We start from the raw sequence: 15,982 nt of genomic DNA, 5'->3' as shown, positions 1-15,982 counted from the left end.
CGCTGCTTCTGCACCAACCGACCTTGCACGACCTTGAATTTGCCGAACAGGTGGAGCGCGCGAAAACCGCTCGTGCGACCAGAGATTCAGAGAACCACAAACGTGCGACATTTCTGGAGCCACCCCTATGCATACCTTCCGCCGGAGAGTGAGCCCACTGCCCCCTTCTAGTCCACTGTAGCTGCGCTGCGCGGCGCAGAAGACGCTGCAAAAAAAAAAAAAAAAAAAAAAATAGGCCGAGAAGACTGCGCCGCGAACGAGCCACCCCCACAGAGAAACGACTGCTGCGCCGCACAGAAGTGACGCCATGAATTTTTCGGTTAGGCGCTTCGTTTGAATAGTCGGGAGTGTCCAGCAGTACGTCTAGACGTTACAATAAAAGTTAAAGTTACGTCCAAACGTAAAAGTAAACAAAACTTATTAGTTTGACCCAGCGTGACAACAATACAAAACCGGCTTGTTTGCTACCCGAAATCAATCAGCAGCTGTGGCGTAGTTCTACACATGAAGGAATTTTAAAAAGCCTATTAAATAGGACGCTTTTTATTTCTTTTCTTTGTTTCATGTTTCTCCTTTGTTTGATGTATATTTGTTTGTGAATGTTGTATGTACACAGGCAATAAAGGAAGAAAAAAAAGCAGCTGTGGCGTAGTTGGTTAAAGCAGTACATCAAAAGCTGGTGAGGTGGTTCAAGTCTTATTGCATTTAGCGTTACTTTCTCATTTTTTTTGTTCACGCATGTATTGTTATAACATTTTTGCCTGCTCATCAGCCTGGCTTGCTGCTGCTGGCCCCGTCCAGAGACCCTTTAATATTGGATCTTTGATGCATCGCACAATAAAGTGTTTTGCGAATTAGTGCGCTTAATCGACGTGACACAAAAATACACGAAAAACGCAAATACAGCTGGCTGCATTGGTTTCTTCGGCACGGGTGTCAGGAATGTTGAGTTCCACGGTTTATCAAAGTTTTGATGACAGAAAGGTGCACTGCACGTAGTCTCGGGCAACTTTTTTTATGTCGCTCAGTGTACCATCACCTGACGAGGTAACCGGCAGGCCGCTTTCTTTAAAAATACTGACGTGCCACCGCAATGTTCTAGGCGATCAGCACTTGATAAACAATGCCCAAGGGCAAGTGACGACGGCGTTAGCCCATCTAACTGCAAAACAGCTTGTCTACCTTGCTGAATAACACGCACGGCCTGTGACAGTACGGGAGCATTTACGTAGCAACGGATGAGAACGGCCGCACGTGTTAGCACTTAACAAAACAGCCGGCTATGCAGTAGCTCTGGCCTTCGGAGATCACAGACTTCTTAAGAACACTACAATAAAGTTGTTTCCATCCATCGTATGAACACTTCGTCGACGCACTGGGGTTTCCTGCATGTGCGTCCGGTCAGTCACACGTGAACTGTGCGAAAGCATTTATTTCATCGTCAGCCTTGCATTTCGCGACAAGCAAAACTCGGCAGCAAGAACACTTTCACCTTTGACAACACCACACTTGGCATTGAAATCTAGAAAATGCAGTACGTTCAATAACTGTAATCCGCACATCATACTGAGAAACTTTATGGCGCACACACTCAGATGAAGCTGCGGCGCGGTGGACGGCCGCGCTAGCTCCAACCACCAGGTTCAACTAAGCATCCAGCAATCACATGAAGCAGTGGCGACACAGGGCCTCCGGTCCTCCTTGGAAGCAGCCTAGGCTATGGCCGCGATTTTATCGGAGTTTTTAACGACCTACACACATCGCGGGCAGCTACCATCTCGCAATGTTGTTGTTGTTCTCCTATTGTCAGTGGTGCATACCCACTGTGGGGGATGGGCCAAGAATCAAGTGGTTTTAAAATTTACTGCTTAGATTTGGAAGGATGGAGGTTTAACAGAAAGATTACCAATAGCCTAGAAAAGCGTGGTGCTTAATGCAATGCATACCAATATTTACATAAACGAATTTATTCTTAAAATAGAGCAATAATCTGATTTTATACGTATATAATTAAGTGGACATGTTAGGATAATAAAACTGGTTAATCAGTCAACCTATTAGTTTCATCAATATAGTCCGGGACGGCCGCGCATACTGTCGCATTAGAGAAACCAGAAATGGAAGCGCCAAAAGACAAAATGACAGGTATAGATAAGTCCATACCAATAACACGTAAAGGTATTTCTAATAGGGTTTTTCGTAATGTGTTAAACCGCCTGCAGGTCAAAAATAAATGGTCTATTGCTTCCAGTTCATCACAGATTGCACAAAGTGGCGAAGATGCCTGAGCAGACCTGTGTTTATAGAAATTTAGATTTGGTACCCGGCAACGCAGCCTTGTGATAGCTACTTCTTGTTTTCTAGTGCGGCAAAAGTCTCTTCGCCAGGGATATAATAAATGGCGATATTCTGTAGAGTTTGTTAGTGCTGAACCTTTAATGACTTGCATAAGCGTACGTTTGCGGATTCGAGCAATGTTTACCTTTCGCAGCCACAGCGCCCATGGCGCCCCCTGTGTTTAAAGTACTTGTAATATGTGTTTAGTTAACAAACCTAGGTTGATTTACTCGTTAAACACCTGTTTAGTAAAATTTTTGTAGGTTTAACGTATTACACATGAATAATTTACATGTTTGACCAGCTTTAGGTAATAATATTTAATTTGACGTCACTTTCGTGAGGCGCAAGAGCCACTTCTGTGTAGGGATGGCTGCTGCGCCGCGCGGCGCAGGAGACGCTGCCTTGAAGAAACTCTATGGCTTTGGAAACGCTGGCTTGGACGCGGTAGAGTAGATGAGCACAATGAGTGCGCGGACGCGTAGGAGCGTTCCGCGGCGGTCAAATGCACTGACCGCGGGTACACGAACGCATGGGAAATGCTGGCACATTAGCCCCGCATTTCACGGGGAAAAAATGAAAGAAAAACGCGCGCAATTTTTTATTGCATCTCAATTTTTATTTCATGTTTTATTAATCTCTTAAAAGGCGCACAATTTTTCATTGCGTATTATTTATTTCAAGTTTTATTAATCTCTCAAAGCAACAAATACATAAACTACAGATGTTGTGTTAAATAACTTTTGCCATGTCACGTGGTATACTGTTGTCAACGTCAGAGAAGAGTCGTCTACGTAGAGGACCAACATCATTGCATTGCCGTGTACGTAGGGCCATTCATACGCCCATGTTATGCCCTCATTCTCTAGGCGTGCGCCGGCAGAGGAGAGGGGGAGCAGCGTTCACCTTGAAATTTGACCCATTTCTGCTGCGCGTAGCGTTGCAAATTTTGGCAAACGTGATCATGATTGCCTCGTCTACGCATTGCGCTTGTCAGCTCAAAATTGTCAAACCTGGTGAGTGGCCCTTTAACAGGCCGAGGAATGGCACCCTTAGCCCAATATCTGTGTTCAATATGCGATGCTCATCTTGCTATCACGCCTCTTTCTCTGATTATGCTTTGGCGGTTAACATCTACAAATACCACAGGAGGAGGAGGAAGAAACTTTATTATAAGAAACCAACAGGTTTAGGTGGCCGGACGTAGGCCTCCAATGAGGAGACGTCAAGGGCTTGCCTCGACGCCGCCTCACGGGCGTGCTGGGTCGCCCAGGTTTGGTCGTCAAGAGCGGGGCTCCACAGAGCCTCATAGAACTTCGACGAAAGGGTTGTGGCGTTAGTGTGTCTGTACTGTGCCGGGCACTCCCACAGCATGTGCGGAAGCGTAGCCCGGTGAGTGCCGTAGCACCGGCAGGGCGGTTGTGTACACGTCCGGGATTATGAGGTGAAAGCGGGCAGGTGAGAGATACGTGTTCGTTTGAAGTAGACGGAAAGTGGTGGCCTGTGCCCGGTTGAGCTTGGGGTGAGGTGGGGAAAAGGCGTTTTGTAGCTGTCGCCACACGCAATGGAGTCCTACACCATGCAACCAGCGTCACTACTTCCTCTGCCGAGATGGCTGAAGAGGTGGCCATCGCCCTGGCCACTTAATATCCCACCTGTGACACCATCGTATGCGACTCTCGCTCAGCCGTCACTAACTCAAATACAAATAACTCAAACTCAAATAACAAGCAACAAAACAAACAAAGCCCAAATTCCAAAAAACAACACTAATAACAATACAGCAACTGGAGAGATATGTTAAACATGTGTAATTCACACAATTGCGCTGGGTGCAGTGTAAAGAGACTTCTACCACAGAACACAGTCACTTACGAATCATTGTTTACATCTTGCAATATCAAAGCAAACTACCACTACTGGTCACTGCGGTATGTTATCTGCATAGCTCTTTTTCTTAGCATAGACAGATACGTTAGAACAAAGGGGTGCGTAAATAAATGCCTAGTCTGAACCTTGAGTAATTAGTGAATACGGTGTGCGTGCACTAGCTGACATTCCTTGGCAATACTGGTAAAGCGACCACAAACAACCAAGTACACGCAATCATACTTTTACCTTCAGCATCAATCAGGGTTGAGCATTATAAATTCCGTAACCAGTTACACTTTTATAGTATTATTCCTTAGTACCCACTTTTACAATAAGCAATTTCACAAAGCTAGACACCTTTTGAAAAAGAAAATGTTTGCAGTATATACACAGAAAGAAATAAAGAGGAACACTGTAATTAAGCAGGAAGATTAGAATAAAAAATTGTGTGGAAGTGTGATGCAGTGGCTTATATAGGACACAAATGTCTGGAAAACCGAAGCGATACTCTAAGTACACGTTTCCTCACATTAGCACACCACATGCAGGTAGACTATGGTAGAATCTCAACGTTATAAATATCTAGGAGTAGCATAAGTATTCATAAAAGCAGTAATTCGTAAACATGTACATCTAGCATGCTACATTGGTGTGCTGCTAGTATGCATGACATTTGAAACAAAAATGCGAAAACAAATAAAACTGGGACATGTTTTCATTTATTGTTTTACAGGGCCACACAATGTTAGAGGTCATTCTGAACGGTTGCCAGTAGTTTTCAGATGTCCGTGATTACAGTGTTGCTCTTATTTATACAGCACACGCACATGTGTGCAATTAAAGGATAAAATGCACGGTGTCCCACGAGACCTGAAATCTCTTTCATCATTTTGGCGTTCTCTGTAAGATTTCAGTAAACTGTTGCGAATGGGACTCAAATGTCCAGTGAGACTCTAGCTCTTAGTTATTTCAACACCTCAAAAACAAGTTCGATTATCCACACAGAAGGCCGCAGTGATCAGATATTACAAGTGTCACGGTGCCACGGAACCAACAAATCAGCAACACTATTCTCACGCTTCACTTTTGTGCTTCAACGACTCGTCCCAGACTCTTCTGCTGCTTAGTGGTGTCGTGTCGCCAAAAGACAAGATTCCCCCCGCTGCTGGTTCTCTGCTTTAAAACCCTGTCTTGGCCATGCAATAATGCGATTTAGGCCATGTAGTTGTCATACTTGCCGCTTGTCTCTCTAGCTCGATATTTTCCACAAAGCTTCCACATTGAAGCATCTGCGAGAAGTTGGCACGACCAACAAGTGGAGAAAGCCTTGCTCAGTTATTGGTTGTGCACCAATGAGGTTGTAGCTGGTGTAATGTTTTGTTGCTGACGTATGCGTAGACACAATGAGAACCGATGCCACCCTTCAATGTGGACGAGATGGTTGGTAAGGAGGTGGAAGAGACAAAGAGAAGCTGAAATGATTGTTTTATCCCTTTTAGCTGCCTTGTTAATGGACCGATTCGCAAGACTTTAGCAACGGTATGGTTGCATTGGCCAGGTTTACAGTTACCTTAGGACAATGGTGTTGTTTAGTCGTCCTTTAGGGTAACCCCAAACCGGCTTCTGGAAGAATTGAGTTAGAATGCCCTGAACATGATAATCGAAGAATTTCACATCGCTCAATCAAAAAGGATACCCCCACACTGGAGTGCATTCAGTTTCGTTGTTTTGGAGGCAGGTTGCTCGCAGCAGCTGATGCTCTGGCAGGTACTGTGCTAATTTCTGGCTGCAGTGATCCTCATGAGTTGCCTCACGCACCGTGGTTGCCGGTCTCACTAGTCGCATCACTGAAGTGGCCATGAGGGTTGCCAGCCGTCGCACCTCCTGCCACCTGGTTGGGACAAGAGGGGTTGTTTACTGCATGAGCCCCACCGCAGTGGACACCGTGAGGCTTGCAGCTCCAGTGGCATAACTAAGAGGGGGCACGGGAGTACAAGTACTCCAAGTACCACTTGGGAGAGGGCGCCGAGTCGAGTCCACTCAACATGTGCTCGGGGACTTCCTGAGGACCCAAACGGCGTGCTAGCACCCCACGCCTTTGGATTGGTCACCTCTACAGGCTCAAAACAAGTGAGGGCATGCCACCACACTGTTGCAACCCTCCCTTCCTCATTTTCTACCTTCCTGCCATCCGTGAAGCTACAGGCTATTTTGACTATAAATGGTGCTTCTTTCCTTCCGCAAATGAAACACAATCATCAGGGAGCCTGTGGCTTCCGGGAACCTGTCGTTCATATGAACAAGAAGCCTGTGGCTCCTTCTCATATACAAGCCCATGAAAGGCAATAAGATAAATAGGTTGGTGTAAGCCTATTTCCACATAAGCAATATTTTAGTCATGAACGTGGGTATCCTGGGATGTAGACAGAAACTTTTTTCCTTAGTGATGACCTCTATATTGGTGATTCAGCATATGTTTGTACGTGTGCACATGTATATACATATACAAGGACGAGGAAAGAATTTTATTAAGAGTCCGGTGAGTAGATGGGGTGGGCGATTGGCCCCGCCTAGGTTATGGCCAGGAGTCCTCGAATCCTGGCGGCTTCCTCGGCCCACTGGACGGCCCACATTTTGTCTTCGAGGACGGAACTGAGCATTGCGGCTTCCCAGTGCGCGCGAAGGCCGTCAGCCGAGGCCGCATACTTGTTATGAGTACTAATCCCTCTACATTCCCATAACATATGCTCCAGAGTGGCTCTGGAGTCGCAACGCTTGCACCTGTCTGTTTTGTATATATCAGGATAGATAATGTGCGATAGCACAGGATTCGTATATGTCCTAGTTTGTAACTGCCGCCATTCGACAGACTGTCTTTTTGTTAATTTTGGGTGAGAGGGCGGGAATATGCCCCTCAGTAATCTATAATGTTTTCTAATTTCATTGTATCTGGTCATTCCGTCTTCCCACTCCCACTCGTCTGCCACGCCGTAATCACCGGAGCAGGCTGGGGCGGCACTTGAGAGGGCAGCTCGGTCGGTGAGCCCTCGAGCTGCATCATGTACAGCCCCGTTGTTGCTGTCCCCCGCGCGATGGCATGAGCAGGTGTCCATATAATATATGTATTTCTGGGGCTTGTTCGACACCCTGCTTGTAGAATACGTAGTGCCTCCGGGGAGATGCGACCGTTGGCAAAGTTTCTCACTGCCGTTTGAGAGTCACTGACTATCACGGTTGCGTTTGTCTGAGCTACAGCGAGCGCTATGGCTACCTCTTCTGCTGTCTCGGTACTTGTGCGTATCGTCGCGCATGTCGTACAGCGTTTGTTGCTATCGATTATGGCTGCAGTAAACCCCCGTTTGCGCTTGTATCGAGCAGCGTCTACGAAAACTCCGACCTTGTCATTACCGAATTTTTTTGTATTTGTTTTGCTCTTGTCTCTCGTCTGGCCTTATTGTGTTCGGAGTGCATGTTTTTTGGCAAGAGTGGTATCATCATTGTTTCCCTGATCTCTTTCGGGATGTCCACCTTAACTCCGTGTTGCGTGTGATACGTTATGCCTAGTCGCTCTAGAATATGTCTTCCTGCTCGTGTCTTAGAGAGACGTTCATATTGCGCCGTACGCTGCGCCTCAATAAGCTCATCTATAGTATTGTGCAGGCCTAGCTGTAACAGTTTGTCGGTGCTTGTGCTAATCGGTAGCCCTATAGCTAGTTTGAATATTTTTCGAATGAGGCAGCCTAGCTTGATCTTTTCCGCGACTTGCCATTTTAAGTACGGCGCTACGTGTACTATTCTGCTTATCACGAATGTCTGTATCAACCTTATCATCTTTTCCTCCCTCATGCCACTGTGCTTAGTTGCTATCCTTTTTATGAGTCTCATTATTTGGGCTACAGTTGCATCCAGTCACCTGAGGATTTCTCCATTGTTGCCCTTGGCTTCGATAAGCAGACCCAGTACCCTGATCCTGTCGACTATGGGTATGGTTTTTCCATCGGCTGTTCTTAACAGTATTTCTTCTATATGAGCGTGATCTTGCAGGCAGTTGCCTGGTTTGCGACCTCTACGAGTAGGTCTGTACAGCAACGGCTCCGATTTTTCCACAGAGCAGGCTAGCCCAGTACCTTCCAGATACCGCTCGACCGTTTCGACTGCTGTTTGAAGCGTTTCCTCTATTTCGCCATCACTACCACTTCTCACCCATAAGGTGATGTCGTCTGCATATATAGTATGATGCAGTCGTTTGATTGCTTGGAGTTTGGTTGGCAGTGCAATTAGAGCCAGATTGAATCATATAGGTGATAATACTGATTTTTGCGGCGTACCTACACTCAATTTCCTCCGAAACTAGGTCACCATCATGATCTTTGCCTTCCTTCCTGTCAGGAAATTACGCACGTAATTGTACGTCCGTTGTCCCAGATCTAGATCGTTTACCCTTTTTAGCACCGTTGCATGGGTTACATTATCAAAGGCCTTCTTGAGGTCTTACCCTAAAATGGCCTTTGTCGCTGTTCCCGGATTATCTATAATCTGATGTTTTAACTGTAGCATTGCGTCTTGCGTTGAGAGATTCCTCCTGAACCCTATCATTGTGGGTGGAAGCGCATCCCGGTCCTCGAGATAGGTAGTTATCCTCTCCAGAATCACGTGGTCCATGAGTTTCCCCACGCAAGATGTGAGAGATATGGGTCTCAAGTCCGCAATCTGCAGTCGCTTGCCTGGCTTGGGTATTAACAAAATTTTTGCCGTCTTTCATTGTTGTGGAATCTGTCCTGTCTTCCATGGTTCGTTAATGATTTCAGTTAACTTAGTTATGGACTAGTCATCCAAATTGCGTAGCGTTTTGTTAGTTATGCCATCTGGTCCAGGTGCTGATCTAGTATTGAGTTTTTGCAAGACGGCCCTCACTTCTGCCTCCCCGATCTCGTTGTCTAAATCATCATTTGTCAGCCCTGTGTAATCAGGGTGTGTAACGGGAAGCGCTAGCGAGATGTATGTTTTCTTGATTTCATTCAGAAAATCCTGCTCTGTACCTTGATATCTTTGTATTAACCGATTAATATTGTGCCTTCCTGCCAACTTGTTTTCGTCCGGGTTTAACAAATGTCTAAGGATGGTCCACGTTTTCGCCACTCCTATCTGGTTGTCCATGTCATTGCACTTTTCCTCCCACTGTTGTCTGCACAGCTGCTGGGCGTATTGCTCTATATCCCTGTTCAATTTAGCTATCCCTCTACGAAGTGTCCGGTTGTGCCTTTGGTTTTTCCACCTCCGTTGTGAACCTTCCTTAGCTTCCCACATGTGGAGAAGCTTATTGTCTACATACTCTAGCCGCGCCTCAGGTGGCACCGTTTGCGTAGTGGCCTCCACGTCTCGTTTTAACTTTTCGGTCCATTCCTCAATACCCTGTATCATTTCGTCGGGCTCCTCTCTGATGTTCCGGAACTTGTCCCAATCGACAAGTTTAAGTTGTCTGCCTTTTGCCTTCCGCGGCCCTGCCCTCACCGTTATTTCAAGTATAAAATGATCACTTCTTAAGTCATGTTGCGTATTGGTCCTTTGCGTGTCCAGCATGTTTTTGGTGAACGTCAAATCTGGCGTAGTATCCGCGCAAACGCTAGTACCTGTTATTGTAGGAATGGATGGATCGGTCACGAGCGTCAGGTCCTCCTCCTGTGCGTCCAACCACAAGTTCCTGCCTTTCTGGGTTTCGATCCTGTATCCCCATGCACCGTGTGGGGCGTTAAAATCTCCTCCAATCAATAGCCCCCGGTTGCCCGTTATAGCGAGGGTTTTTCGAAACAGCGTGCGGAATTTGTGCTTTCTGCATTTAGGACTGCTGTAAATATTCAATACAAAAAGACTGTCCTCTGTTTTCCGCGTCGTCGACTGCTGACCCGCAGGTCGCGGGTTCGAATCCCGGCTGCGGCAGCTGCATTTCCGATGGAGGCGGAAATGTTGTAGGCCCGTGTACTCAGATTTGGGTGCACGTTAAAGAACCCCAGGTGGTCTAAGTTTCCGGAGCCCTCCACTACGGCGTCTCTCATAATCATATGGTTGTTTTGGGACGTTAAACTCCACAAATCAATCTGTTTTCCGTGTCGGTATGAGTTCGAGGAGAATGTGATTTATTGCCTTGATTTCCGTGTCATGTTGCACCACCGCGTGATTTCGCTTAACCAACGTTGCTAATACCTTTGTCTCCCCATCAGCACTGCCGAATGACTTCTATCCCGACAATTTGGCCAGCCCGTGCGTTTCTCTCACCATTATGTTATCCGTGGTGCTAGAGTCTTTAAGATGTTGTTGCAAAATGTATCGTTTTCGATTATATCCTCGACAATTCCATTGCCAAATCGTGTAGCTATTTTGTCTGTCCATGGCGGCATTACAGGCTCTCTAATCCCTCGGTGGGCACCGAGGTCCTAGCGTACGGTTTGAAAGAAGTCTTAACCGGGCCCCCACCACTTGACTGCGATCCCCATATTGCTAGCTTGGCGTCAAAATCAGCCACCATTTGCTGCACTTTCTGATATATCGTCTAGCCTAGCTCCTCGATTTTGGCCTCTATGTTTGCCTCAAATCTAACTTCTTGTTGTTCGAGCTTAGTTTGCAATTTTCTTTCAATTTGTTCCATTTTGGCTTTTGATGGTGTTTGCGAATTCCTCCTGTCTTTCTTTTGGCATCGCCACTGCTTTTGGTTTCTTTACCACGGTTTTAATCGGAGCGTTCTCTGGTTTTCGTTTAACAGGGGTGAGGGCTGCTACCTCTTCGTCCATTGCTGCGCTTTTTTCCTCCATTATAACTTGTGAGGTTTCCTCGTTGCGTGTAACCCCTCCGTTTTTCAGAAAATCATTTTCTTCCCTGACTTTTTTAATCTCATTCATAAATGCAACATTGTTCTGCCTGATCTGCGCCAATTCGTTCTCTAGCGCCTTAATCCTACACTGAAGAGCAGCCTCTGCCTCCGCGCGCGCCCCGGAAGCTACATCAGCCCAGCTCACCTGGAAGGGTCCCGCGGTGCCACGGGCGCCGCTCGTTCCTTTTGGGCTTTGGGATCCTCCTCCCTTTTGTGATCGGGGAGACCCGGAATTGCCGGTCTTGGGTCTAGACTTCGATATGGACCTCGATCTGGACCTCGATCTGGATCTCGACATAGATGTGGTGGTAGCAAACGTAGAGCGGTTTTTGTTTTGTGCTTGAAGCTTGGTTAAGGCTTCTGGTCCGGATGCGCCCGGCGTCCGAGGTTCCGATCGTTGACCTGGATCGCCTCATCTTTGCCTGTGAAGTGCTTTCGCTTCCGTCTCGTAGTAAAGTGCTTCTTCTTCCTCCCGTCGGGCTCGTTCCCAGCGTCGTCGTTTTACCAGGTATGGTACCTTGAATCTGGCCTTGCAATGGCGATCTGCCGTCGGGTGGTTTTTGCCACACAGCTGGCACTTCACTTCGCACTCGTGCTCCTGCGGTGGGTTCTCAGTGCCACACTCTCTGCATTTTTGGCTATTCGGGCTCGGGCAGACGTCAGCTCTGTAACCAAGGCGTCCACACTGGTAGCACACGTCTATTTTCTTGCAGTATAGTGAGCACTTGACCAGTGCTCTTCCATAGCTCACATAACTTGGAACGTGATGCCAACCGAAGAGGACGATGACGTTCGTAGTGTTTCCCATCCTTTTGGCCATGAGGACTGTCGGATTTCTCGGGGTTACCAGCATTTCCACGATCTCTCTTGGAGACACGTCCTGCGTTAATCCTCGGATCACCCCTTTAAGATGTATCTTCCGGAGCTGACTCGTACGCATTGGCTTCGAATTCCTTGTCCCCAATCTTCAGTTGAGCGATGGTTCTGTATTTTGCGGCGCGCTCCTCTGATGGTGTGCTGACCACTAGAATGTTCTGTTTATAGTTGGCACATACCGTGTCTCCTTCCGATTCATTCCTGGGTATTTTAGCGGCGTTGGCGACGCAGCATTCTAGACGATTGATCCCGTATTCAGTGACCTTGAAGCCGTCACGTGGGCGCACAATTATCTTGTAATCTTCCTTCTGCAGACGGGGTATCCTGCTCGCAGCCACAATTTGTCTTGCTCTCTGTCCCTTGCTACACCTTATTACTGACCGCGTTCTCGCTTGAGAAGTGCGTTTCTTGGTCCTTGGCTTCATGCGCTGTGGTTTCTTTGTTGGCTTGTCCTCTTCTGTTCACAAGGCGCCAACCTGCTTCGTTCTCATAATCTTATTGCGTGATATCCTCGCCGTCCACACTCATCGTAGCCATCCTGTGGCATTAACCCTAGAAGACACCGCCTTGAGGAGGCTCAAGACGCCAGCGTCCATGGGCTAGGCCAAGCGCATTATGCCCAGCAGTAGGAGGCAACGGCGTCGTGCGTTCGTCGGCGTTACAGAAATGTGGTCGATGTGCCGAAAATTAACCGTCCACCTACTTGAGAGCGGTATTGCGGGGTTCCGTGGAACTTCCACTTTCTTCACTGTAAAAAGGCGTCCATCAATTCTTCGATTTCACGCTGAGAATCACTGAGAATCTGCGGAGCCGACGTGGCCAAAGTAATTATTGTTTAGAAGACATCGAGGAGTTTGAGTCTTCTGATGGAAACAAAGGTGTCACGTGTCAAGTCAATGTCACTCACTAAATTAATGTTTGTGTACCCAGTCCACACACAAAGTCGCCTTCATGCAAGTGCTTGCAGCAAACGCATGCGCGGGACTTCGGCTCAATGCTCCTCTTAAGCTAACTTTATCAGGCATGCATCGTGATGTTCGTTATCCTTGAAGCGAAACCGTAAATGTGAAAAACACCCTGCTCTTTTCGATGCGCAATACAAAAATAGTGGCTTACTGCACACTTGAAAACATTGGTCACACCTTCCAAGCTCTTGCTGTTTCTAGATGCCAGTGCACATGAACCGGTTGTGAAACGGCTAATTGAAAGAGTAAACTCTGAGAAAAAACACGCTCGGGCATCTGGATACCTGTTTTTACAGCAAGGTTCTATGAAGCGAGGTGGCGTCATGTGATAGCAATGTTATAGCATGTCGACTGCTGCACCCTTGCTTGCAGTTGTGGACCTTGTGCAGAATAGCACCAAAGAGATACATGAAGTAGAGCTGCAATGGCAAATTATCCTATTATGAATGCATTCATGTGAATATTGCAGTGCGCTGAGCTTCAACAAGCAAAAAAATGCCAGAAATTGAAGAATATGTGCATAAACCATCGACATAAACTGCAATACGTACAGCGGCAACTATTAGAAATCGTATAGTGCACTACATCAAGTCATAAGCATTGATAGGCGCGCATCAGTTTTATTTGATAGCACTGCGCATGTCCGCGGTGATGAGTGAACGGGGCGCACTAGACAATCCTTATTACTTGCTACTGTCCCTGTTTCATTTGATGCTGATAATCTTAAGGCTTATTCCCATTTGTCACAATAATCACAAACTCAGTTCAGCCGTAATTGTCGGGAGCTATTTATTTCGATACCTTACTAAGTCCTTTTGCTTTGATTTCTTGGTTCTACCGGTGAGCGTGTTGGTGATAACAGCATCCAGGTGTAGTCTGACTCCAGTAATGTCGGTGTCGTTTAAACATGCAAGCCTCGAAGCGATTCGGCACCGGATTTCACCATGTTCTGTCAATGCCCCGCAAACAACTATCAGGCTTCGATGGTTTTCATATCATGGTGCATTTCTTCTCATTAGTACCCTCCTACTCGCTCTTTCGACGCGTGCCTCATTCCAGGGGCGGATTGAGCTGCTTTGCATAGCTTTGCTCTCACTGCTCTGCCGCAACTCTCTTCGTGGCATGGTTTCTCTACTCGAGTTTTTCAAAACAAAAACGCCACTAATAAGAACAAGAAATTAAACACGCCCATACACTAACAGTTTGCGGCAACAGGGCACTGTCAACGAAACGACTCTTTGCAAATGCAAAGCGTCCTTTTGTCGGTTGGAGCCAGGCTTCTTTTGCAGAAAGCTGCTGCAGCTATGAGAGCATGAGGTACTCTTGCAGACGCAATGAAATGCAAACTTGCTTTCATGTTGAGATCTTCTCTGCAATGTTCAAAATCTGTAACCACATTCATCATGGCAATCATGAAAGCCACGGCATCGCTCTACCGTGGCCAAGCAGCGGCAGATTGCTTGCATGGTGTCTTTTAATGGCACTCTCTAATTGGCTGAGACAGCGCCTCCTCTATTTTTAGATGCCTGTCAGGAGGGGTGTCGCTGGCCCCGCGAGCCCTCTTCTGTTACCCTCTCTCATTCACCTCATTTCGCCGCTGGTGGCGCTGCCAGCTGACACAAGGCTCAGCTGCTGAGCTCAGCCGCACATTCCATCTCCATGCTTATTGTGCACGTGTAGCGTGGTCCGCCGTGTCACTGCTCTTTGTTGACGGTTGCCCTGCTTCCCACCAATACCCCAGAGAACACTTTTTTCCCAGTGGAAGCCATAATTAGGCTGGAAAAGGTTTGCACAAGGTCCAACCAATGGCTTCCCAAACCGGAAATTGTAACCCTTGCTTTGATTGGAGGCCACCTAGCTCGAGTTATGGCAGAAAAATGAAACTGCCAGGGTGGCATACCATTAGTTGAGAAACCGAAAGGAAACACGCCTGTTGATAGATTGACCACATATCAGGACAAGGGAGGACTCGAGTATCTCAAAAAGAACTCATAACACTATTAAAAAGCCTCGGCAATTGAATTTGTAAACATCGTTCTTGACTACAGGAAACAAATCGTAAGGCCACCGGAGACCAGTGTGGAGAAAACTGTAAACCTTTTGATAGACCTCCCTGTCCTGAAGTGCGAGAATGAAGACCGTGCCTACAGGAAAGAATTCATTGAAGTTCTCAGCAGGAAGTTCATCAAGCCACTCCTAAGTAATCATGCGATGGATATTACTGACAAGAACTTTGTAATCAAAATGTATGCTAAAAAGCCATTGTCGCGAAAAATTCTCCAATTGTAGTGTGGAGTGTTGTGTGTATTTTTTGTCACTGTAAATTTTTTGTGAAGAAAATATATGAAATCATTTGGTTGACTATACATATTTTTTGTCTATAACAAAGTAGAGAAATAGAGAGGCATTAGTTACGGGAAACTGCATGGAGGTTTGCCTCCAGCCACACACGTGCGTTGGGTGGTAGTACAGTATTCGTGATAATAAAGCGCCAGTTTTTAAAATAGGCATCTAGGTTGATTGCAATGTTAACTTTTGAAGGGCATCTTCAGCACCTAAAATGAAACATAAACAAAATAGTATGAGGAAAAATGGTAGGGCATGCCCGTCCCAACTATTTTTTGAGCTCTTAGGTACTGCTGAAATAAAACATGCCTTAGCCTTCTTCCAAAGCATGATCACAACAACAACACTATTTCTTGCGTCAGAAGGGCGATAGCTTGGTTGTAGTTCCTCACGCTGTTTCTGAAGGGGCGAATGAAACATGCCTTAGCAATCTCCCGAAGCATGATCACAACGACACTATTTCTTGCGTCAGGAGGGCAATAGCTTGGTTATAGTTCCTCACACTGTTTCCAAACGCGCGCTACAACAAATCGCAGAATGACCACAATCAAACACATGAAAGATATACACAGCTTCACAGGTGCAGTCTCATGCAATCCCAAAGTCGTAGTCGTAAAATCTGCTGGCGAGACACAAAATAACGTAGTTTCTGCAACTCGAGCACATTAACAGTATCCAGTAAAAACTGTGCGTTGTTCAAAAATTTCAAATCTATAATAGG

General features: G+C 46.5%; 1 protein-coding gene and 1 long non-coding RNA gene across 3 annotated transcripts in view; one reads left to right on the top strand and one right to left on the bottom strand.

Moving 5' to 3' along the window:
* The window catches only part of LOC119162311 (uncharacterized), a 511,092-nt gene that overhangs the window by 87,950 nt on the left and 407,160 nt on the right, over positions 1-15,982 (top strand). The window lies entirely within an intron of this gene.
* On the bottom strand, positions 4,909-14,388 carry LOC142803436 (uncharacterized). The gene is made up of 2 exons (XR_012894116.1): positions 14,267-14,388; positions 4,909-6,100 (listed from the first exon to the last, which is right to left on the bottom strand). It is a non-coding gene; the product is annotated as an uncharacterized LOC142803436 (long non-coding RNA).

The sequence above is a fragment of the Rhipicephalus microplus genome, chromosome 3, assembly GCF_043290135.1.
Source record: "Rhipicephalus microplus isolate Deutch F79 chromosome 3, USDA_Rmic, whole genome shotgun sequence".
In the NCBI taxonomy this organism is placed as follows: domain Eukaryota; kingdom Metazoa; phylum Arthropoda; class Arachnida; order Ixodida; family Ixodidae; genus Rhipicephalus; species Rhipicephalus microplus.
This window is presented reverse-complemented; position numbering and strand designations above follow the sequence as displayed.